A 24,157-nucleotide genomic window follows, 5' to 3' on the forward strand; every position below is an offset into this window, starting at 1 on the left:
GTCCATTAAGTGTCTGATTCTTGGTTTCGGCTCAGGTCATGGTCTTATGGTTCATGGGATTGAGCCCTGGGTTGGGCTCTGTGCTGACAGTGCAGACCCTGCTTGGAATTCTCTCTCTCCTTCTCTCTCTCTCTGCCCTTTCAGTGGTCGTACTCTGTCTTTCTCAAGATAAATAAAGTTAACAAAATACAAAAAAAAATAATAATGAAATGCAAGATGGTACCATTTGTGTGATTGCTGGTGGAACAACAAAGCATGGAGACCCATGATCAGGGCGCCCAACTCAGCAATGGATACTGGTTGAGCTGCGGGGCAACCGGCTGAGGGTCAGTGAGGGGTCCTACCCCACATTCCACAGATGTCTTGTTTACCGAGTGACAAGGGCAACATCCATCTTGCAGGGCCTTTGAGGAGATGAGGGAAACAGAGGAAGCACCCAACACAGATACATCTTGGAGAGAACAGCAGTGATGGTGGCAGAGGGGGTACAAAAAAAGGAAAGGTGGGGGGAAGAAGGAAGAGAAGGATACAGTCCAAGGGAGCAGAGGAAGGAGAGTGGAAGGGAGAGGGAGAGCTGGTGTCAGAGGAGAGGGAAGACCAGAAGGCCACAGAGAAGGATGGGGAAGTAAGGAACCAACAAGCGATGAGGACAAGCAGGGAGAAGAAACCCCCAAGAATGGCATTTGATGGGTGATGTGGAAATTTTCATTTACCGTAAGCTGAGGAGGGAAAGGTGAAGACATCAGCAGGGATGGGAATACAGGATTCTTATGAGGGGCCCTGTGTGAGGAAACAAAGAAGGGGTTCCACTTGTGTTTTGAGGATGCTATTGAGGACACAGTCAATGCCAGGCAAAGGTCAAAATGTGGGGGAGTGCTTGGACACTGCACGTCCGCCAGCAAAACGCCGCTGGCTGGCAAATAGTAGGATGACCACAGCACGGATGACAGATCAGCCCAAAGGATTCCACCTTGACTATAAAAATGATGAAGCCATTAAGACAAGAGGGAGCCCAGTGAGAAGGGTTGAAATTGGGGATGGGATGATTAATTAGGTTCGAGATTTGTTGAAATTTAGGTGCCGGCAGGGCGGCTGGCTGGAAATATCTGAGAGACCTTTGTAAATATGAATCTGGGGCAAAGAGGAGAGGCCATGATACAGATATCTGATTAGGGAACCACGTGCATGGAGGTGATGATTAAGTGTGCTGAGGTTGTGTTGTTTCACAGTAACCGAAACAGAACAGAAGCAGACTTCCACAAAAGAGGCCGGTTGTCACCTGGGCCAGCCAGCCAAGGATGGGACTCAGGGACTGAACCTGGCGTGTATTTTCTATTCTCTGTTCTCACATCTTTGCTTTTCTCCTTTATTTTATCTTCTATCTCCTCGTCCTCCTCCTCCAAGTCTGGAGAGAAAAATCAAAGCTTTGTCTCTGGGTTGGTAAGTTGGAGATCTCGTGGGATGACACTCTGGGGAAACCATGAAGTCAAGTGCTTATATAAGATGAGAGTTTAGAGATGGGGCCCTTGGGCATAGTAATTTGGAAATCAACCCATACAGAGATGGGATGTAAAGTGTGAGGACGAATATAGTTACCTACAGACAGAGTAGATGGAGGGAAGGGCCCAGAAGGCCCAAACCAAGCTAGTCGAGCTCCCCAGTGTTAAAAACTGGGAAGAAAGCCATGGAAAGAGATCATAAAGATGAACCATTCAATGAGGTAGGAAAATGAGCTCCCAGTCATAGAAGGAAGGATGGACTCAAGGGGCGGATGGACAGCTGAGTGGAATGCTCCTAAGAGACAGGCCCCGTGGGCTTGGTCCACAGTTATCTTTGGAGATGAAAAGCAACTTCAGTAACTCAGATACTGGCAGGAATCAGGCTGAAGCAGGCTGCTCTTGAATAGTGCACGAACACATAAAAGTCAAACTGCTGGTGACTTTGTGAAGATATGTAGACATGGTTGAGAGAATTGGGGGTACGTGGTTGGAACACAAAAGGGAGATCATCTCATTTCAACTGTTTTTTTAAATTTTTGTTTGAGAGAAACAGAGAGAACAAGCAGGGGAAGGGCAGAGAGAGAGGGAGACACAGAATCCGAAGCAGGCTCCAGACTCTGAGCTGTCGGCACAGAGCCAGACACAGGGCCCAAACTCATGAACCATGAGATCATGACCTGTGCCAAAATCAAGAGTCGGATGCTTAGCCAACTGAGCCACCCAAGCGCCCTATTATCTCCTATTTCTTAAGGGGTGAGTCATGAGATTAGGTGTACATCTTGAAACATCGTAACTATATCCATAAATGAAGAAAGAAAGAAACAGGAAAGAAAGAAAGAAAGAAAGAAAGAAAGAAAGAAAGAAAGAAAGAAAGAAAGAAAGAAAGAGGAAGAAAGAAAGGGAGAGAGAGAGGGGGAAGGAGGGAAGAAAGAAAGAAAGAGAGAAAGAAAGAAAGAAAGAAAGAGAAAGAGGAAGAAGAAAGGGAGGGGGGAAGGAGGAGAAAGAAAGAAAGAAAGAAAGAAAGAAAGAAAGAAAGAAAGAAAGAAAGAGGAAGAAAGAAGGGAGGGAAGGAGGAAAGAAAGAAAGAAAGAAAGAAAGAAAGAGAAAGAAAGGGAGAGAGAGGGGGAAGGAGAAAGAAAGAAAGAAAGAAAGAAAGAAAGAAAGAAAGAAAGAAAGAAAGAAAGAAAGAAAGAAAGAGGTAAGATTTCTCTGGGCTTCCTCTTCATATCCCTACTCCTTTGGACAGGATTCCAAAGATTGAGCATGAATGGTAAAGTGTGCCAGACTTCTTGAAAACCAACTCAACCATTTTTACCCCAGTCAAAATATTTTGCTTCTCTGAGCTATAGCTGACTCATGCATGATGTGGCACCTTTAACACCTCCCGGGTAGAGAACAGAGAAACACCTGAGGTTTTTAAAGAGGTGTGGTACGTGTTAAAACATGGTGGCCATGAAGGCAACGCATACATGCAAAACATTTTGTTAGGAGAACTCTGTCTTGTCCTTAAGCCTATGGATTTGAAAGCCAAATTCCTCCTTAGTTTGTCTTTTATAGAAGTTCCCAGCTTAAGAGAACAGCTTTAGCTAAGTTGCTAGAGGCGATGCCCCTAATTCTTCCTAGGGCACAAGGTGACATCTGTGTTCACCCAAGATTGCTCACTTCTGTGCTGGAGCCATAGTCAAACTTGTCCATATAATAAAACTTCCCTGCCTCAAAGTCTTACATTGTCTTAAGGCACTTGGTTCCCTTGACATGTCTTTTTAACGGATGATTATGATCAGAGCCCATGTAATTCTGTCACTGTTTTCAAAGAAGAAAGTTTAATCCAATAACTTCTTATTAAATTTTTAGTCCTCAGAGTGGCACGTGTGAAGGATATTCAAGGTAAACCACCTCATATCCTAATTCCACTGCTGGATACCCTCATCCTTCCTAATGAAAATTTATTTCGGGCTAATAACAAATTCTGGTCTTTGCTATATTGTTGAGGATTTCTGCACATGAGCTTTTTTGATATGCTAAGTTTATAACCAATACTTTATGCTTGCCTAACTTATTTTCCACTTAGAAATGAATGATAAATAGATAAAGCCCTAAAGAAGAAAAATTGGATTTTAAATCACTCAGTTGTCTTATTAAAAAAAAATAACCAGGCAATGATTACAGTTGGAGCTAGACCAGACATGTATTCACTCTATTAAAGATGGAAATCGTAATGCTGTTTAAGTGGACATTTCTTTGCTGTCTTGCCGTCTCTCCTAGGTAAATTTAGATTTACAAAATTATTGAGTGTGAGAGCACTCAATCCTCTGCACTGTTTGGAAATTCAAATTCCTTTAAGGCCAGGGGTAATAATAAGGGAAATGGTGGAGTATGTAGGGCACTGATGAATGTGTCTGGGGCTTGAAGTACTTATAGGTTAAACGTTTTAAAAAACCATTTTGCGGGCCAAGTGAAATACACTTGTGAATTCAGATAGCCCATGTGTCTCCTTCTCTGGCTCGAGGTCAAAGCTCTACCTAAACTACGTCCTCTGTGTTTCAACTGCATGTTCCTAGGATACCAAGGGTGGGGCACTGGCCCTTCCCTTCAGTGAAGAGTTGCCTCGTGTTTTTTACGAACTGTGTCAAAGGTCCAAGATGGCGGCCATGTGGTGCCACCAAGGTAGTCGGGGTGAAATAGCATATGAATGCCATTTCTCATTCGCTGCCTCCAGTCCATTCTCCTTGCCACCCTGCACTCTCCCTTTGAGATATCCTAGAGCAATGTTTGGGAATTCTGTCCCTTACGTATGTGGGGTTCTCTCTGTTCCTCTGTTGAATGGCTAGGTGGGCTCCCCACGCAATGGTAATGCTCTCTGGCTCACTGCATCGTATCTTGCCAACGCTCCCAATTTCTGTGACACAAAAAAACAAACCAAGAATAACAAAGAATCTCCACTTACCAGAGACAGGACCTGTAAATACAACATCTCAAATTTACTTCTTGAAATGGACATATGGGGAGATTCCTTTTTTCATGGACTGTGGTCTCCCAACATGAGAAGGAATACTACCCAGCCCCTGTGCGACGTGGCATGGGATACATGCAGAGACCTTGTGCGGCGTAAATTAAAAGCTGATTTCCACCACGAGGGCAGGCACAACTGGATGCTGCCACTTTTGACAATATATGCATGAGGGATACATACTCAAGCCGGCAACTCTGGGCGGTGACCCTAAGTCAATTGATATAATTTCTGAAGACAAGTCATAATGCCAAATGATTACACCACGGTTTATTCAGACATGGCTCCTTTGCTACAACAAGCATATACGGGTCTGTTTTCATTCCTTGTTTGTGTTACAGGTGTGTTTCTGCTAAGGTTTTATTTTTTCCTGCCACTGTCATGAACCGTGACCTGATTGGTACTTTTCCCATCCATTCCTGTCTGTGCCATACTGGGGAGACATTCTTAATATCTCATGGTTTGGGATGGTATTTTTTTTCCCTAAATGCTGAAAAATATGGCTACCTATCTTCACATTTATGTGACTATATGTGAAGGCAATGAGATTAAATGAAGACTAAATGATTTCAAAGTAGGTGAACACCCACTGCAAAAGAAAAAGTTCCCCATAAATGTGCAAGATTGTTAGTTTTGGAAAATGGTTATGCGGGTTGCAAATGATTGATCCTTTGAATGAAACAGCACTGTAGCAACATGCTATTATTGGACTTATTGATTGATTGAAGACACTTTCCTATGGTTTAGGTAGCAGTTACTATTATTTCTAAACAATATTTCCCTGTGATGCAATAAACCATGGTATCTGACACGTTCTTCAAAGGGAATCTTGAATCTGTGGGCACTGACAGATGCAGTTCTGTCTTTGTGATCACTTACTTTGGTTCAACGTGATTTATTTCCTTGTGGAGATGTTAGGAGGCCATGCTGAGATAGGATACCAAGGGAAGGGGGAGAGGAAGTCTGTCTCTAGGAAGTTACTATATAATTCACAGATGCCTACAATTATAGAGCTAGTACTGACTTTAAGGTCAGTGTGCTCCATTCCATCATTTGAAAAATCAGAAAAAAATAGACTCAAGGGAATTGTTAGTGGTTGTTAATATTTCTGGGATCACAGAGCCTTGGAGCATCAGATTCACATTATGAGTGTCTCTCTAGAATAATGCATGCATGCTTCAAACGTTGAACATTCTCATTTGGTTTTAAGGGTCTTGCTACAGACTTTCATCACTGGCCTTTAGGAACCCTGAGGTTCAATGATTTCTCTAAGGACACCCAGACGGGTGTCATGAGATATGCCTGAAAAAGATTCTTTGGTTGGAATTGAAACCACATATTTCAAGAATAGAGAACCAAAACTTCTGCCCTCCTGTGAATGTTCCCTCTAACACAGAACCTCCTAGGGGCACCTGGGTGGCTCAGTTGGTTAAGCTTGTGACTCCTGACTTCGGCTCAGGTCACGATCTCATGGTTTGTGGGCTCAAGTCCCGAAGTGGGCTCTGTGCTGATATGAGGGACCCTGCTTGGGGTTCTCTCTCCCTCTCTCTCCCCCTCCCCTGTTCTTGTTCACTCTCTCTCTCTCTCGAAATAAATAAATGTAAAATAAATAAAATAAAACAAAATGGAACCTTCTATCTCTGCCTCAAGATATTGACATGCCCATTCTCAAATGGCAATTCAAAATTTATAATTGGTGTCACATTGGGATTTTTGATTAAGTCCTACTGCTTTCCTTAGGTGTTTTTCCTTCTTTATCTTTCTTTATGCTATTATGTTCCTACTGTGGTAAGATATTCTTCATTAGTATGGAAACATAAATAAGGCCCTATTTTACCCATAAGTGGGTCACCACCTACTGTGGACAGCAGTATGCATTATCTGTCGACGGTGTTTCAAGAGATGCTAAGTTACGTGCCACTGCTGAGATCTGAATGTCTCGACCCACCTTCATACACTTACTGGTGTCTTTGCAGTCTTCACACAGGGGAAAATAAACATTTTGTGAATGGATGCCAACTACGTCATGCCAATACCTGCATGCATCTTTCTTAGGATGATACGATTTCACATTATTCCAACCAAAGGAAACCCAAAATTATCACAATTCACAAATTATGCCAGCCCAAGAATCCTGTCAAATCCTCATGGTCGAATATTTTTTTTTTGCACCATTTCTGCCCAAGAACTTATGCTCCATTCTTTTGAAACAAATACCCAATTTTAGGCAAAACGTGCTGTCTGCCCTGGCCCATACCTTCTATATCTTTGACAGGTCTTTAAGTCTCTTGTCCTTAGACGTGATCACTGTTTGTAGTTTTAAAAAATCAAACTTAAGTCTAGATCAGCAAAATGAGTTACCCCCAGTTTTGGCAAGAATCTAAAACAGCTTTCATATAATAAATGCCATATAATAGTGAAAAACTCTAATGTACTCAACATCATTCTAATACCAAGGAAACTAGGCTGTGCTCACAAAGGTCTTGCACATGAGAAGGCATCAGTTGGTCTGTTACCAGCATCAATAAAGAGGATATGGTGGTAAAATGGAAAAGCATGGCTCAACAGATTCAGTTCCATAATTTTTGGGGGAAGGAAATCATAAGACAAAAAGTATGTTCTGGTGTTTCAAACCCCAGCCCAATTATCACCTCTAAAGAGAACGACCCAAGACCAAAACCTGGCTTCATTGAACGGAGTCATTTTCAGATATGTTGAGTTGGAAACCACAAGTGGAAATGCTAAGTATTTGGTAAATACTGAGGAAACATCTATGAAATCCCCCTCCGGTAGCTTGTGTGAGAAAACGCAACGGGAGAATTGGAGTCTCAGAAATTTACATTTCCAATATGCAAGAAATAAATGGAAACAAAGCAAACAGAGTCTTTTTAAGTACAACTTCTACATCTTTAGGGTAATGAGGTCGCTACTCATTCAATGGAGATGGCCTGAAGTCACTCTGACACGTCAGAAAATAGCTAGCATGTCTGGGCAACTAGTCTGGTCACCATCAAAAGCAAGGAAATATCTTTTTAATTTTTTTTTTTAACCTTTATTTATTTTTGAGACAGAGAGAGACAGAGCATGAATGGGGGAGGGTCAGAGAGAGAGGGAGACACAGAATCCGAAACAGGCTCCAGGCTCTGAGCCATCAGCACAGAGCCCGACACGGGGCTTGAACTCACGAACCGCGAGATCATGACCTGAGCGGAAGTCGGACGCTTAACCGACTGAGCCACCCAGGCGCCCCAGGAAGTATCTTTTTAGAAATATTTAATTCCGATACGCAGCTGGGCCAGCCAGCAAACACTGACCTTATGATTAAGGTATGCGTTTTGAAATTCTGGAAACATTTAAGTCCCGTATACAAATGAGCCAACCAGCAAAGACTGACCCCGCAATTAAGCTTTGCATTTTGAAAATTGACCTTGGATTCTCAAATGTTATGTAGGGATTTTGCACTGGGCGCTCGCTCGGTTAGTATGTACCTTTGAATGGACTCCGCCCTCCAGTTTGCTTTGACCAGATTCTCAACGGCCCCGCCCAGTGTTGGCCTAAGAATTCTGTCGCCAAGGTTTAGGTCTGCATCATTTTTGTTAGGGTGACGAGGATCACTCCCCAAGCCCTGTTCTGTTCCTTTCTGGGTTTTTTCCTAGCGACAGTCCCTGCCTCTCAAGGAATGTTTGCCCACACGTCCTCTTCTGGTCCAACCTCCGTCCTTGCAGCCAGTGCTAAGAAATCAAACGTACCAACTCCTTCAAAGGTTCCAGAACGAGTCTGCAGAATTCCCATAATGTGCTACACCTGACACTTCATCGTCCTCGAAAGGAAACTCCTTCATTTTCTGTTTCAACATTTAAGAGCTTTCTGAAACTGTGATTTTAAAACATTCGAGTCTATATTCATTTATTTATGACTACCATGGTGTTATGTCCTATGGTTGTGCACCGAAAGTCTTGAGTATCTTGTGTTTTTTGTGGCAGGCGAGAGAAGATTTTTTTGAGGGTTGTTTGGGAACCTTGCCATTATTAATAACACGGCTTTGCAGAAACAAATACTTTATTTTCTTCCAAATAAATGACTCAGAGTTGAACCTTGCAGGCGTTGCCTGTAAACATTCATAAGCTTTGAACCCTACGAGGCTCATGACTGATGCACCAGCCAAGGACGGGGAGCTGTTTTAGTGCTGACACGACACTCACAGCTGCACACGTGTCTCAGAATCCCCCTGCTTCACATAAGATTTCTCCCCGAACCTGTGCATTATTTGAAACTCCAAACTATTAACGAAAATGTTTTAACGTGTATTTCATAACCACCAACACTAATTTTCTTCTCAGTATTGATTAATGCCCTACCGTAGGATGCTTTTAGCAGCCTTAAAATATTATGTTATGACAGATTTTGATGACAACCTGAGGCGCCACGTTTTTAAAAGGTTTTGCCATGTTTCACAGTTTAGTCCTCTGGTTGTTAAGAAGTCAAATGAATCCATTTGGGTATACTCAAAATTAGCGAATTATGGCTCTCCCACAAATAATTAGATGCTAAAATACAGTGACTAAATTAAAGATTGTTATTCATACATAAATTAATGAATTTTTAAATGAAATATCCCACCGTTTTAAAAAGCTGTGATTATCTAATTCTAATTAATTTTCCACATGATTACAAATAACTCAAGCTTCTCCCTTCCACAATTATTTGGATGTCTTTCCCTGTACATTTCTATACTATCAGACCGTCTTAAAAATTAATTGAAACACATGAATGTTGCAGGCAAAGGTTGAAGATAGCTATTATTCCTGGCCGTATATTTTTACAGAGTGTGTACCCTGGGAGCTTATTTATTTTCATATTCACAGTGTTAAATTAAAGAGGCTGTTCCCTGCTTGCCACGGCTTGGGACTGGAGAAAGGGTAAGGAACTCCACGCATAGGTGACTGCTGGTAGCAGATGGGGACGGCTGTCTGGTGAACAGACCTTCCTTTCTTCTCAGTTTTTAGGAGGCTGATATTGTTTAAACGACACGCCCTGGAAAGCTCAGCCTCTCCCCAGCCCAGAGTATAAGGATCATTCGATGTGGGCCAGACAAGAGACTCACTTTCTCTTTGGTTGCGAATAATTTAGGAACAGCCACGAGACCGGTTTCTGATCAGAGACAAACATTTCCTTCTTCGTATTCCTGAGAACTACGTTCCTTCCCTTTGAAGACCCGGACCCTTAGCCCGTTTCCCCTAATTCAGAATGACATATGTACCTCATTTTGCCTGTCGTTGGAATTTCCGTGTTTGTGTGGGTTCCCCGTATGTAGTAAAGTAAACGTGATTTTCTCATGCTCATCTGCCTCGTGTCAACTTGATTCTTAGTCCAACCAGGAGGACCTTGAATGGCAGAGGAAATTCTTCCTCCTCAACATCTGAAAATGGGTAGAAAGAACAAGGAAAGAAGAGAGATTTGTTTGTTTTTTAATTTTTAAAAATGCTTTATTATTTTTGAGAGAGAGAGACAAAATGGAAGCAGGGGAGGGGCAGAGAGAGAGGGAGACACAGAATCGGAAGCAGGCTCCAAGCTCTGAGCTGTCAGCACAGAGCCCGATGTGGGCTCGAACCCACAAGCTGTGAGATCATGACCTGAGCTGAAGGCAGACGCTCAACTGACTGAGCCACCCAGGCATCCCAGATTTGGGGTCTTCACTGGGTTAGGGCTTGGTGCTGGGGTAAACTTCCTGCTGGCATAAAAGAACAGAGAACTGGGCTTTTCTATTAGTTTTTCCTTTCCTGGAGCAGAAGGACATAGACAGGCATGAAGCTAAAAAACTATGAGGGGTACAACAGTGAGAACACAGAGTCCCACTTTTTATTCCAAAGACAAGAGGATTAAGAACTATGGCCACACACATCCTGTGTGCAGCTTTCTCTCAATTTCCCAGTTGCATATCTGTAATTTTAATAAAAATATCAGGAATTAGTAATTACGTAACATTTGTGAAGGTACAAATCCCATGATTAATTTGCACGACGCATCATGGAGACAGACATACCATGAAGGGTACACTTAGCCATCGCCACGGCAATGAGTGATAAAAATGAATGTCACCACGTGGTCCCACTGGAACTGGACTGCAGCCACTGGACGGCAGATCCCAAAGGATGTATGGAAAATGGAGTGTTCACTGATTTGCGGGGAGGAGCGTCCTTCATCAACATGGCTGGACACCTTGGTTCATTAAGGTGGCTTCTCCAAGCACTGTTCCTTTGCTCCCGGCTACCTAGAGACTGCAGCCAGTGTTTAAGGGTTAACTTGCTTCAAGTTAATACACTCCTTCTTTGCTGACCTAAGGCCCTTGATCTGTAACGGAACTAATTTACTTCCTTTGAGATCTGCAGTCTGGTGGCTTTTGTGGAGCGAAGGACCTGAACGTTCCGAGGTCACAGAGGCCCACAGGTCTGTTTGAAGGCCCTTGGTTTTCTGATAACCTTGGCAATCTTTGATCACATGTGTTTGTTTTCTTAAGATCACACAAATGACTTTACTGACCAAGCTGTGTGCATTTGTTGAGCCTGCCCTCCTGTGCAGAAAGAACAGAGTACCTTTGCACAACATTCCCCCCACCTGCCCTGCCTTTGGGGGTTCCAAAGAACCAGACCTTGCAAAACCACTCCCTGGGCACCAACAACCAGAACTTCTCGCACAACCTCGAAGCACCAAGATAACTCTGTAGCTGAGGTCGTCAAGCCTGCCTGTTACCAGGAACATCACAGACCACTGCACTCCCTTAACTGATGAAACCCTTTAAAGACCCTTGGGCCAGGCAGAAATCAGAGTTGGCTTTTGGACAGGAGTCTGCCTTCTCCCCAGGTTGCTGGCCTCCTGGGTGAAGCTGAAGTTCCTTTCCAATGAAAACTCATCTTTTGAGAATTGCTCTTTTGAGTGACAGGTGGTTCACCTGTATTTGTTAACAAATCCTGCAAGAAACACTCTTGGAAGCAGTGAGGAGGCCAGGGGGCAGAGGTGAACACAGCAGAAGAATGCATCAGAACCGGGAGTGGGAGGAGTTCAGAGGACGCTGGGGGAGCACGGAGGGAGGGAGTGGGGACATCAGGCTGGCTTGTCAGGAGCACAACTGTGAGGACCCTGCCTCAACGTCCCCGGAGAACTGAACGCTGACGGTGAACAGGGATCCTTGAGGCTACCAAGCGCATGACCGCATCTCCCTTTGTCTTTCATTTGGACAGGGAGCTTTCCTCCTTACTCCTTGATTTGATGCACATGCTATTTTCGCCTTACACATTTTTCAGTGAAATAAATCCACGTTCGCCGTGAGGTTGTGTAATCATGAGAGAAACAGAGTACTTCTCAGGTGCTGAGTGATGATCAAATTATTTGCAATCAGCTTCCTGACGGTTGATCTGCGGGGCATCTCCGAGCGGAGTGCCCAACAGTATCGTGCTCGCATCCAAAGGGAAGAGTGGGGAGGCGGCACGGAGACAGTGCCTCCCCAGCAGCCTGGCCCCACAGGCTCGTTTCCTGCCTGCTAGAGAGCATGGCTCCTCCTTGGTGACTGACACTGCACGTCTCTGGAACGGAGCTTCGGGTTCGGGGAAAACGTGGCCAGGGTTTTCCACCCGACTGTTTCTGTTTCCTCCATCTCTTAACTGTAGGCCACGGCATCAGTGCAGACCCCGATGGGGCAAACAGCACACGAGGCACAGGATAAACACGCCCCTTGTTCATGAATGCACGAGCAAGCGAGGGAAACCAGCTTGCCTCGCACCGAGCTTTCTTTAGAACCTAGACTAGAATGTTCCAGTTCTCCGGCCATGGCTGCCCTCAAATCCCTTTTGGTGTTGCTTCAATTAAAATATTATCCATCATCAGGGCGCCTGGGTGGCTCAGTTGGTTAAGCGTCTGACTCCGGTTCAGGTCATCATCTCACAGTTCATGGGTTTGAGCCCCGCATCGGGCTCTGTGCTGACAGCTCAGAGCCTGGAGCCTGCTTCAGATTCTGTGTCTCCCACTCTCTCTGTTCCTCCCCTGCTCATGCTCTGTCTCTCTCTCTCTCCTTCAAAAATAAATAAAAACATTAATAAAAAAATTAAAAACAAAATCCTGGCTAGAACAGCTTCAGTAGTGTGATGAGATCATCAGTCAAATGTCAGCTAACTGGAGCCCACACGTGGTTGGAAAGTAAGATCATGGACCCAATGCTTTTCTGCTTGTCTTACCTAAGAGTTGGGGGGGTCTGGAGAGGCAGACCAAAATGCAAGATCAACACTGGACGCCTTCTTCCATTTTTGACTCTTATCATCAGGACAAAGTTCGTATTAGGGCGAAAGTCTTTTGTTCTCAAAAGTTCAGAAAGGAAATGAGTGCTGTGTTTGTGGGATACGCCCACATTAAAAGATACCAAAGATATGTTTTTTGAGTAAAAGCAAGAGGAAAAAGTTAGTTTCAGAAGGCATTGCACGTAATTGTGGTAATATTGCTCTCACAGTTATGATAGTAAACACGTCTCGGGGAAGGACAAAAATCTCCCACTGACGTTTTTGTACATTTTCCAGAGATCCAAGCAATCATTTCTCCTCCTCGGTGGCATCCACTTAACAGCCTAGCCCATTAAAAAAAAAAAAAATATATATATATATATATATATATATATAGAGAGAGAGAGAGAGAGAGAGAGAGAGAGATCTATATATATCTACAACTGCCAAAGTGTCAAAATAATCACTTCCGAGGGCCCCTGTCCCTGCCATAGTCCATCACAGCAAGGAAACCCCAAGAGCCCTTTCAGAGCTGACACTTGCCTTGGAGAGAACCTAACTCAGATCAGACAAAAAGGCATCGTCAGCCAGGCAGGTGTCTACAGGAGTCCAGTGAGCTCTCTCTCCTTCAGCACTATGTAGACACCAGTGCTGAGAATATTCATCACCCATTAGCATGCGTAACCATGTCCTTGGCCCTCCGGCTTGCTTCTTGTATTTATAAATGTTGCATTTGAAGACTCTTACGCAAAAATAAAGGCTGTTTACTCCCCCATGTGCGAGTTCCGGAAAGCCAGAACTGTCAGGCACTCACTGGAGAAGCGTTCGCGGGCAATTAAGAGCTGAGGGTGGAAAGAACAGCAGAGAGGGATGTCAGAGCCACGTTGAAATGTCTCATCCTTTCTGCTTCTTCCTCTGAAAAGCTCCCCGGCATAATGGCTCTAAATTATTAGCAATTTTGATAGACATTCCTCCTCCTCAACCTTCTATCTGACACATCTCATGTATTAAATATCAAAACAGCAGGCCCTGGAGAGAAAGACTTTGGAGAATACCATTTGAAAAACCATAAATTTTGTAATATCAAGAGCATTTAGGGGGGGCAGTAAATAAACACTTTTAAGTCACGCATACCCAGTCTTTAATAACGCTTTGCCGATGCTTGAACGAGGGCTGATATTTTCCTGGCGAAACCATGGACACACTTTTGTAAAAGACGTGTCCATCGTTTCTCATCATCATGGCAAGTTCATTTGCAAGTTAACCAGCACAGTGGAGGGTTTCAAATAAGGTAGCCACGTGGATCAGCTACACGGGCTGGAATGGATTTCTGTTGGCCTGATGTTAAGTCTGGTGACTCAGGGTGCTATCAAGAAACGGAAGTTTCCATTGGTGGAAACAGAAGAAGACACATTGTTCTTTTCAATTCTCCGGACTCATCGTTCCAGGGGCACCCGGGTGATTCAGTCGGTTGAACGCCCAACTCTTGCTTTCGGCTCAGGTCATGATCTCACGGTTTGTGGGTTCGAGCCCCGTGGTGGGCTGTGTGCTGACAGTGTGGAACCTGCTTGGGATTCTCTCTCCCTCTTTCTCTGCCCCTCCCCTGCTCTCTCTCTCTCTCAAAGTCAATAAATAAACATTAAAAAACAAAAGACGCATCTTGCCAGGAAAGGCCAATATGCATTTTTTTGCTGGGTGATTAGCTTGATGTGACAATAGGTTGCTTATTTATAATAGAACCTCAAAGCCCCCTGTGATTCTGAATATATGCCTTTCTTGACTAGGAAATTATATATTATTAAAGTGGAGGGATACATTTTATATCAATACATTTTTACGGCGAGTTTACTATCTGCTGCATAATTTGTTGCATTATCTCATCTCATCTTTTTTATAACTCTATTAACATTTTATTTCTATTTTATATATTGACAAATTAAAGCTTACGGACACTCAGTAAACTGCTCAAAGACAAAAAGCCATAGCACGTGTGGATCTCGCTGTATGTCATTGGGGCTCTCCACCAGAAAGCCATTGACATTTTGGACCAGACCATTCTTTTGTGGTGCACTCCAAGTAGGAAATTTTGCAGCATCCCTGGTCTCTACCCACTAGGTGCTGGAGGCATCCCACACCCCCAAAGATGAGAGCTGGGATGTCTCCTGACATTGCCAAGTGTCCCCTGGGGGCTAAAATATCCCAAGTTGAGAATCACTACACTGGATTATTTACGGAGACTAAAGATTAAAATAGTGCTTTCCAAAATGTCCTCCAAAGACCGGAAACTCCATTCTCCCTTGGGAATTCTTGGTGCTGCAGTTTCTCAATGGTGACACCATGGCCCTACGGACTCAGAATCCCTGGGGCGGGGGGAGGCATCAATCTGTGTTTTTAACAACGATCCAGGTGGTTCTGATGCTCTCCCTGAGTTTGAGAAGCACTGGATTAAATTCCCTTTATTTTATAGGTTTGCAACATTCACGTGTTATAGCGGGAGAGGGAGAAAAGAAGAAAGAAAGGAAGAAAATCCTACCAGTTTTCATACAACATCAGACGCTATTTCAGTTACCTAATAGGTAATGGGTATTTGGATGAAAAGTTGTCCAGGAGGAAATCTCCAATTTATACCTCAGTGCCTTTGTTTTCTTCGTCAATAAGAGCTGTCTTACATCACAATTGTCAGATGTTAAGAATCCGGACTTGCATTTTAGTGGTCTTTGACTGGTGAATACACTGATGAAAAAAATAGGCCATCTCGGTCACCTGGTCCTCCAAGGAGGTGCCATGGTCACTGGCTCCTCTACTGAAGATGAATTTCTGGACTGAGTAATGTAAAAGGGAAATAATTTGCAAATTCCTCCACAGTGAAGGGACGGCCAGGCTGGCCGTGGTGGGAGGGCGCATGAGTGTTTTTTTGCCTCTGTAACAAATGAGCACATACTTGGTGGCTTAAAACAACACACATTTGTTCTTTTATGGTTCTGGAGGCCAGAAGTCCAAAGTGAGTCTTGAAGGGCAGATTCAGTCCACCTCTGCTTCCGTGAGGACATCTTCTCTCTACATTGATCTTTAAGTCCTCCTCTGATAAGGGCCCCTGTGACAACAATGGGCCCACCTGGATAATCCAGGACCATCCCATCACCTCAAGATCCTTGATGTGATAACATACTCAAAGCCCCCTTTGCCATGGAGGGTGACCTATTCACAGGAATCAAAGCTCAGGTTGTGGACATCTCCGGGTGATAATTCTGGAGGCTTAGTTCTCCTCCGTTTCTCGGATGTAACCACGAGGCAGCTGTTAAGACACTGGCAGTTTCCTCTGGAGGCCACTCTCCTTCCAAGCAAATGGGGACACGTGTTGTTCCCGAGTCATGCAGAACCCTACTGTATGGCCCAGGAAACGTTGCTGTGTGGTCCTCTGGAAGAATCACCACATGCTCTGTTTCTGGCCACCCCTTAGTCACAAATGAAAGAGGAACAGGGGTAGGAAGATGAAAGAAAACATTTGCCCATCCAGAAGACCATTTATACATACGTCCCAGTAATCTGGCTCTTGTTAGATGTGGGGGCCACCATTCTAACCATGGCTCCACTAGTAACTATCCTGTGCAATGTGTCTTCCTCTCTGTGGACTTTCTCTCATAAGTAAAACAAGCATGAGCTGCCTCAGCATGTTAGTATAATGACTTCATGAACTATTGAAAGAAAAATCCTTAACATGATGTCTGCAATACTGCAGGCACTCAATGGTGGACAATAACATTTTTGGGGGGGATTTTAAAGGCCACCAACTGAATCCATTGAATCTCCACTATTTTCCCGTTTGCCATTCATTGTTAGCAAACAGCGCTCAGGTGCCTCGTAGCTGGTAAGTCTCCGGCACAGAAATATTATCAAGTCTGGGTCACTGATTTCAACAGCTAAAATCCTGATCTAAAAAATGGGAGTAGATTTAATTAGCAAATATTCATTATCGAGTCATGTCCAGTGGGCTTGTAATGGATTTCAGAGTGAAGGAAAACAAGTCAACTGTCATTCTACCTACTGAGTGTCCCCAACAGCTGAGCACCCAAAGGGCTTGCTTGTTGGAATTGCATTTGAAATAGGGAGATTCAGAGTTCTTCTTGTGCAAGACTGCAACCAGCTTCCCTTTAACCATATGGACCATGCCTACCATAGGGGCACCATTTTTTCATACGTCCTAGGTGTGAAGGGTGTGATTTTTCTAAAGAATGCATATCTCTTTCCATTAGCAAAGCAATACGCATTCTCATGGAAAACCTGTAAAATGATCATCAGTGGAAAGAAAATCCATTTTTCAGTAATCCTTTCTCTAATAAAACTGGTGCATTTGTTAAGGTACCTGGGGGGCTCCGTCGATAAAGCATCTGACTCTTGATTTCTCCACTCAGGTCATGATCTCATGGTTTGTGAGTTCGAGCCCCGTGTCAGGCTCTGTGCTGACAGTGTGTGCTCTCTTTCTCTCTCAAAAATAAATAAACTTAAAAAAAAAGCCTGGTGCATTTGTCGATCCCCGTTATTTTATTCATGTTTTACACTGTTGGTCTCATATTCTGCCTAAAGAGGTACGGAGCATGGCATGGAGTGGGAATTAATGACGGTAAATTTACCGAGTGATGGAGGCCATGATTATATGGATTGTTCTATGTAAAAATTACTTATAAATAGTAAGGCATCCTCTATGTTTAAAAATTTGTATTCAGCACTCCCAAGTGCCTGGAGGTGTTTTAGGTGTCAGGAACAGAGACAACCAATATATTGGTTAGTTTTAAAGGAAAGCTAGAATTGTGAAGCATCCAGTATATTTCTAGGCTCCTGGGAAGCATGTGGCAACTTCTGAGAGCGGTTACTGTTTCTGAGGCAGAGATCGCTATGTGTGATGTGATCTCGTTCTTATTTTCGCCCTGGTTTTTCTCATTTTTACATTGTTTTCCTTTATACTCAGGGAGGGAGAAGTGGTCTGCTGTGTTCTCTCTATACCAACAGTTTTATTTTCTTCGAAATCTGTGTTGAATCTGGTGACCTTGTTTTTTATCTGTTTTGTTGCTTGGCTCACTCCTGCCTCAGTTATGTGCAACGTAAGCCATGTGATCTTCTGAGAAAATGATGTTTAACTTAAGCCCCTAAGTGCAGGACTCTGCACATAGACAAGGACATCGTCATCTGCTTTTCAACGTGTGGGATATTTACATGCTCGATGTAGCACCTTCCTGCTACACCTCTCCTGTGAGTAGACTCATTTATCACTACAGTGACATACAGGGTGGTCAAAAGCAATAAACGAGCACTTGCCACAACTTGTAAATGGAACCGTGTTGTATTTTAATGCCAGGAAATATTATATGGCAATCAAAAGAAATCAGGCAGGACCAAGCCTAATAATGTTCAGGAAACTTTGCAATGCATTAAAGGAAAGAAATAAAATTGCTAAAATAGCACAAGCTGTAGATCACACTTTTATTTTATTTCATTTTCAATATTGATTTTTGAGAGAGAGAGAGAGAGCACGAGTGGAGGAAGGATAGAGAGAGAGGGAGACACAGAATCCCAAGCAGGCTCCAGGCTCCGAGCTGTCAGCACAGGGCCTGATGGGGGGGGGGCCTAACCCACGAACCCTGAGATCATGACCTGAGCCGAAGTTGGACACTTAACTGACTGACCCACCCAGGCACCCCAAGGTGGATTTCTTGAAGGCACTGTGGCAGGAAAAAGGAATGAAGTACGTGTAGTAAGTATTTACAGCTTGTTGTTAAGGTCAGTGTGTGTGTGTGTGTGTGTGTGTGTGTGTGTGTGTGTGTGTCTGTGTGTGTGTGTGCGTGTTGGATGGTGGGGGATAAAGGGAGATAAAGGGGATGAACGAAAAAGGGAAGGAGGAAGGGAAGGAGAATAAAAGCAGCAATGTGTGGACCAGTAATGAGAATACGTCATAAATCAAGAATTACTATTTCACTTCCATGCAATGAGTTCACATTCTAAATGTGGGCGGAGGCACCCCTGAAAGCATGAAATGATGGGAATTCTAATAGGAAGAAGGTCTTCAGGTTGTGCAAGGCTCTGGTCGGCTGAAATTTGAGAAGCATGGCTCTGGGCTGTCATTCCAGGGATGGGAAGTGGTGTAGTGCAAGGAAAAAAGAGGACATAATGTGAAACAAGAAGTGTTTTGAGCACGAGAGTTTTGACTTCTAGTTGGTGTGGGTGTCCGTGTGTTCATCTCCCACGTCCTTCTCTTCCTTCTTCTCCATATGACATTTCACCCACACACATGTAGAATTTAAGGTTGGTATGTATGCCTACTATGTGTGTCTGACGTGCCAAGTTATTCTGTCTGATTTGCACAAAATTATTTGTAAGATCTTTCCATGTCAACAAATTGCTAATGTGTTCTCATATTACACTTGGTTCTTAAGGAAATGTGTTAATTCATGTCTTAATTTATGTGTGTGCAAGGTTTTCCAAGGAGATGTAGGACATCTTCAAACTTTTGTCATCAGATGCATCTATTACACGTTTTGACCCTATGTAATTTATTTTATCTTTTAATGATTTTGGTTTTTTTTAAATTTTTAATCATCATTTATTTTTGAGAGACACAGAGTGAGCAGGGAAGGGGCCGGGGGGGGGGGGGGCAGCTGTGCTGACAGCAGAGAGCCTGACTCAGGACTCCAACTCATGCACCACGAGATCATGACCTGAGCTGAAACCAAGATTCAGACACTCAATCCACTGAGCCACCCAGGTGCCCCTAAAGATTTTATTTTAAAGTAATCTCTACACACAATGTGGGGGTGGAACTCACAACCACAAGATCAAGAGTCACATGCTCCACTGGCGGAACCATCCAGGTGCCTCAACCATATGCAATTTAAAAGTTAAGCAGATGGTTACTTATTTGTACTTTATGATCCTTCAACTACTTGCAACGGTTTTGTTTTTTTTAATCTTAATGCCATCATGGAATTTTGAAGGAAATAGTGAAATTTCTCTTTGGACGTTGTGTTTTTGATGTTGGGCATCACAATTAATGCAACATAAATATTTTAACCCGCCCCATGCGACGTTCCATGTTCTATTTTGAGAAATCTGATCGACAAGCTGGTAATTGCATTGGACACGGGCTTTCCATCAAGTTGGGCACAAGCTGAGCTTCAGTGGTTCGTGGAGGACCATGATAATTAATCATCGACTTTCCCATAAGATAATACTCCAACATCCCCTGGAGACACCTAAGTATATATCAACCTCTTCCTGGGAAGGGTTAGTTACTCTGAGAGCATAAGCCTGTAATTGTATCCTTTTGAATTTTACAAGTGTGCCTTGTCAAAGGGCTCCCCTACGGTGACTTTTCTTTTCCCCTTGGAGAAGAGTCAGATTAATTACTATTCATCACCTTCCTGCCGGGTCCCCTCCCTAACACGGAGCAAGAATCCATCATTGGCATTCGACTTGCACATTTTCTTCAAGCCACAGTCGATGTGCACAGACTGGTTTTCGCATTGACCTACCACCAGTTCTGCATAAGAAATAAAGATATGATTTAGGGTTACTCTCAATGTGGTGATGATGGCAGAGAGACGTATAAGAAATGATAAATGAGTCCTCCAGATTCTACACTGTCAGGGGCCATGATGTTCCGGGAATGAGATCTTGGAGCAGCTAAATGGAGAAGACAGATGTAAAGCGGGATAGGGGACGACACACAGGTTAACAGTATTGCCCAGTAGAACATTCTATCAACGGAGAGAGAGGGAGATGTGGGTGCCAGTTTCACCAGGAAACCCACAATTCTGAAGGAAGCGGTAAGGTGGAGGAAGGGGTTTGCAAACCGGTATGAAGGACGGGGCATGCATTGAATCCATTCGTGTTTGGTAAGCATTAAATCTGCACGTTCATGCACCATGCATCTGTGTCAATGCAGGGCTTTTGATTTGCTGGCGTCCAGCCCTCTGCATGCAGGCTTTCATGTCTATTAGGCTGACTGAATGATAACACTCTTTGTTAGAGCATTTTCTCTTGGGGAACCTTTGTGGAGAGCCATGTATATATGCCACCCACCTGGAAAGCAAGTTTGAAAGAAATAGGGCATCTTCCTATTTTGACATCTAGACAATCCCATGAGTGGGGGAATAGTGTATATTATCCTCATGCTATCAACGAGACAGATGTGTTTAGCTTCTTGGAAGGAGGGTAGGAAGGAACGAAGGAAGGGAGAAAGGAAGGAAGGGAGGGAAGAAGGAAGGGAGGGAGGAAGAAAGGAAAGAAAGAAGGAAGGAAAGAAGGAAGGAGGAGAGAGAGGGAAGGAAGGGAAAGGGGAAGAAAGGAAGAAATGGGGGAAAAAGGAAGGGAGGGAGGAGGGAAGGGGGAAGGAGGGAAGGAAGGAAGGAAGGAAGGAAGGAAGGAAGGAAGGAGAGAGTGAGGGAAGGAGAGAGTGAGGGAAGGAGAGAGTGAGGGAAGGAAGGAAGGAAGGAAGGAAGGAAGGAAGGAAGGAAGGAGAGAGTGAGGGAAGGAGAGAGTGAGGGAAGGAGAGAGTGAGGGAAGGAGAGAGTGAGGGAAGGAAGGAAGGAAGGAAGGAAGGAAGGAAGGAAGGAAGGAAACAAGAAGAGAGTGAGGGAAGGAGAGAGTGAAGGAAGGAGAGAGTGAGGGAAGGAAGGGAGGAAGGGAGGGAGGGAGGGAGGAAGGAAGGAAGGAAGGAAGGAAGGAAGGAAGGAAGGAGGAGGGAGAGGGAAGGAAGGGAAAGGGGAAGAAAGGAAGAAATGGGGGAAAAAGGAAGGGAGGGAGGAGGGAAGGGGGAAGGAGGGAAGGAAGGAAGGAAGGAAGGAAGGAAGGAAGGAAGGAAGGAAGAAGAGAGTGAGGGAAGGAGAGAGTGAGGGAAGGAGAGAGTGAGGGAAGGAGAGAGTGAGGGAAGGAAGGAAGGAAGGAAGGAAGGAAGGAAGGAAGGAAACAAGAAGAGAGTGAGGGAAGGAGAGAGTGAAGGAAGGAGAGAGTGAGGGAAGGAAGGGAGGAAGGGAGGGAGGGAGGGAGGAAGGAAGGAAGGAAGGAAGGAAGGAAGGAAGGAAGGAAGGAAATAGGTAACAGGGAGGAAGGGCATTTTCACCAGAAACAAAAGGATCACCCTGGTTGTGAAACAGAGTGAAAATGGAAATCTTGGTTTTTTTGGTCTGTCATCATTAAGATGCCCCCAAAGGAAGGAGAATATGTACTTGCAGACAAACAGGAAAGTGTGATGTTAAAATGGGATTTTGCAAATTAGCCTCATTCTTTTCAGGGCAGGAAAGCATGGTAACCTTAAAACTCAGAACGATCGTGGCCATTGAATGGAAAGCAAGGAGAGAAAGCCAGTGTTGCGATCTGAGAGGTAAAGGAGATACTGAATGGATACAGGGGAGCCACCGTCAGTGAGTCAGCCGATTTTCTGAGTCAAAACGTGGCCAAGCACGTGGCTGGTGGAATGACCACAGTTGGCTGAGCAAACTTGTGGGGCATCAGTGGGCAATGAGAATAAAACAGAGACAGAGGGGGAAGGTCCGGTTCGTTCCTTGTGACTCGAGAGCCAAGTGTCCTTGGGGACATGGTTGAACACTTGCTGAGTTGCTAAGCTTAGTGAAGAGTTTCTTTGGGTGTTGATGGCCAGGTGCGCGTTGCTCGGGGACTCGGTGTGGTCGGGAATATTTGCTCCGAGGGGCTTCATGAAATGCCTCCTCTTTTGGTTGACAATTTCATAGCAGTGACCTCGAGTAGAAGCCAGACTCCACATTCACCTGCTTAAAATAATGATAATAATATACGGGGCGCCTGGGTGGTTCAGTTGCTTAAGCTTCCAACTTCGGCTCAGGTCATGATCTCATGGCTCACGAGTTCGAGCCCTGCATCAGGCTCGGTGCTGACAGTTCAGAGCCAGGAGCCTGCTTGGGATTCTGTGTCTTCCTCTTTCTCTCTGCCCCTCCCCCACTCATTCTCTCTCTCTCTCTCTCTCTCTCTCTCTCAAAAATAAATAAAACATTTAAAATAATAATAATAACATACTAAAATGAAGAAGAAGGAGAGAGAAGCAGATAGAGACAGGATACAAAGTAAGACCAAATATTTTTAGCCTGTGATGGGCGGACGGGTAAACCGAAGTTTATTTTCTTTATGGTTTTAGTTATTCTCCTGGGTTATCACCGTAAATCTGCAGAATACCCTTATATATTTCTTTCTTGATGTATCCACTACAGAAAGGATTGCATTTATGACACTTCCCAACAGCCCTGAGCCCCTCGTCTTCAGACCAAGAGTCACCAGCTACTCATACTCTGATTCTTGTGGCTCAGATTCCACACGCCCCCTCCCCAAAACACGAATATGTAGCAACAGAGGAGAATCACCTGGGACGTAGTTTCATTCTATCGTTGAATAAGACTAAACCGGGAGGGGGAGGGCGGATTCGTTTTTAGAGCAGTTCGAGGACGTGTACACCTGTATGGAGGGAATTGGGTTTTACAGCAAGATAGAACATGTAAAAAAGGCTTTAGAGTATATTTAACTAAGAGGCACGGGAAGTCCCAGCTCTGTGACTAATTTGCACTTCTGTGTCCCTGATTAGACTGGGGGAGGTTGGGAGATGTCATCCCTGTAGTTATGTGGACCTTCAGATATGCCATCAAAGGAAAGGGGCCAAGGTTTTGTTTCCTCCGTTTTGGGGGCTCATATTGCTAAAGAGCTTTTTGCATATCCATCAGATAATTTTAAAATGTGCTTAAGGATCATGTTGATTTACCTAAGCAGACATAGCCTATGGGGGGAAATCTAGTCTCTCCTTAAATACTGCTGTGATGCTTTGAATTGTGCCATAGTCACAGCCCCTCCAAAATAATCCATATGTTGAAGCCCTAAACCCAGGACCTCAGAATGTGGATATATCTGCAGACTGGGTCTTTAAAGAGTGGAGTAATGGGATGCCCGGCTGGGTTAGTTGGTCGGGCGTCTGACTTCGGCTCAGGTCACGATCTCACGGTTGGTGGGTTTGAGCCCCGCATGGGGCTCTGTGCTGACAGCTCGGAGCCTGGAGCCTGCTTCGGATTCTGTCTCCCTCTCTCTCTGCCCCTCCCCCACTCATGCTCTCGCTCGCTCTCTCTCTCTCGGATAAATAAACATTAAAAAAAAGAGGGGATTAAGGTGAAATCAGGTCATTAGGATGGGCCCTGATCCCCTAGGGCTGGGGTCCTTAAAAGAAGAGATCAGGACACAGACATGCGGAGAGGGATGACCACGTGAGGACACAGGGAGAACACATTATGTACACGCCAAGGAGGAACCAGCCTTGGCCTCACCTGGATCTAAGATTTCCAGCCTCAGCCCCACCTGGGTCTCAGACTCGCAAACTC

The 24,157-nt window shown here is 44.3% G+C and overlaps 1 long non-coding RNA gene across 10 annotated transcripts in view; it reads right to left on the reverse strand.

The window, feature by feature from the left end:
* Positions 1-24,157, reverse strand: part of LOC109256177 (uncharacterized) — a 267,030-nt gene that overhangs the window by 57,710 nt on the left and 185,163 nt on the right. For 8 of the 10 annotated variants that reach the window (XR_008418351.1, XR_008418348.1, XR_008418344.1 and 5 more), the window contains exons 4-5: positions 13,524-13,618; positions 9,770-9,928 (exon numbers count right to left, since the gene is read on the reverse strand). The exons of 1 other annotated variant lie outside the window; for it this stretch is intronic. This is a non-coding gene — a long non-coding RNA (uncharacterized LOC109256177). The remainder of the gene's footprint in view (positions 1-9,769; positions 9,929-13,523; positions 13,619-24,157) is intronic. One more of the 10 variants, XR_008418345.1, reaches the window with a different exon arrangement.

Source organism: Panthera pardus, unplaced genomic scaffold, assembly GCF_024362965.1.
Source record: "Panthera pardus isolate Hobbes unplaced genomic scaffold, ASM2436296v1 HiC_scaffold_27, whole genome shotgun sequence".
Lineage (NCBI taxonomy): Eukaryota > Metazoa > Chordata > Mammalia > Carnivora > Felidae > Panthera > Panthera pardus.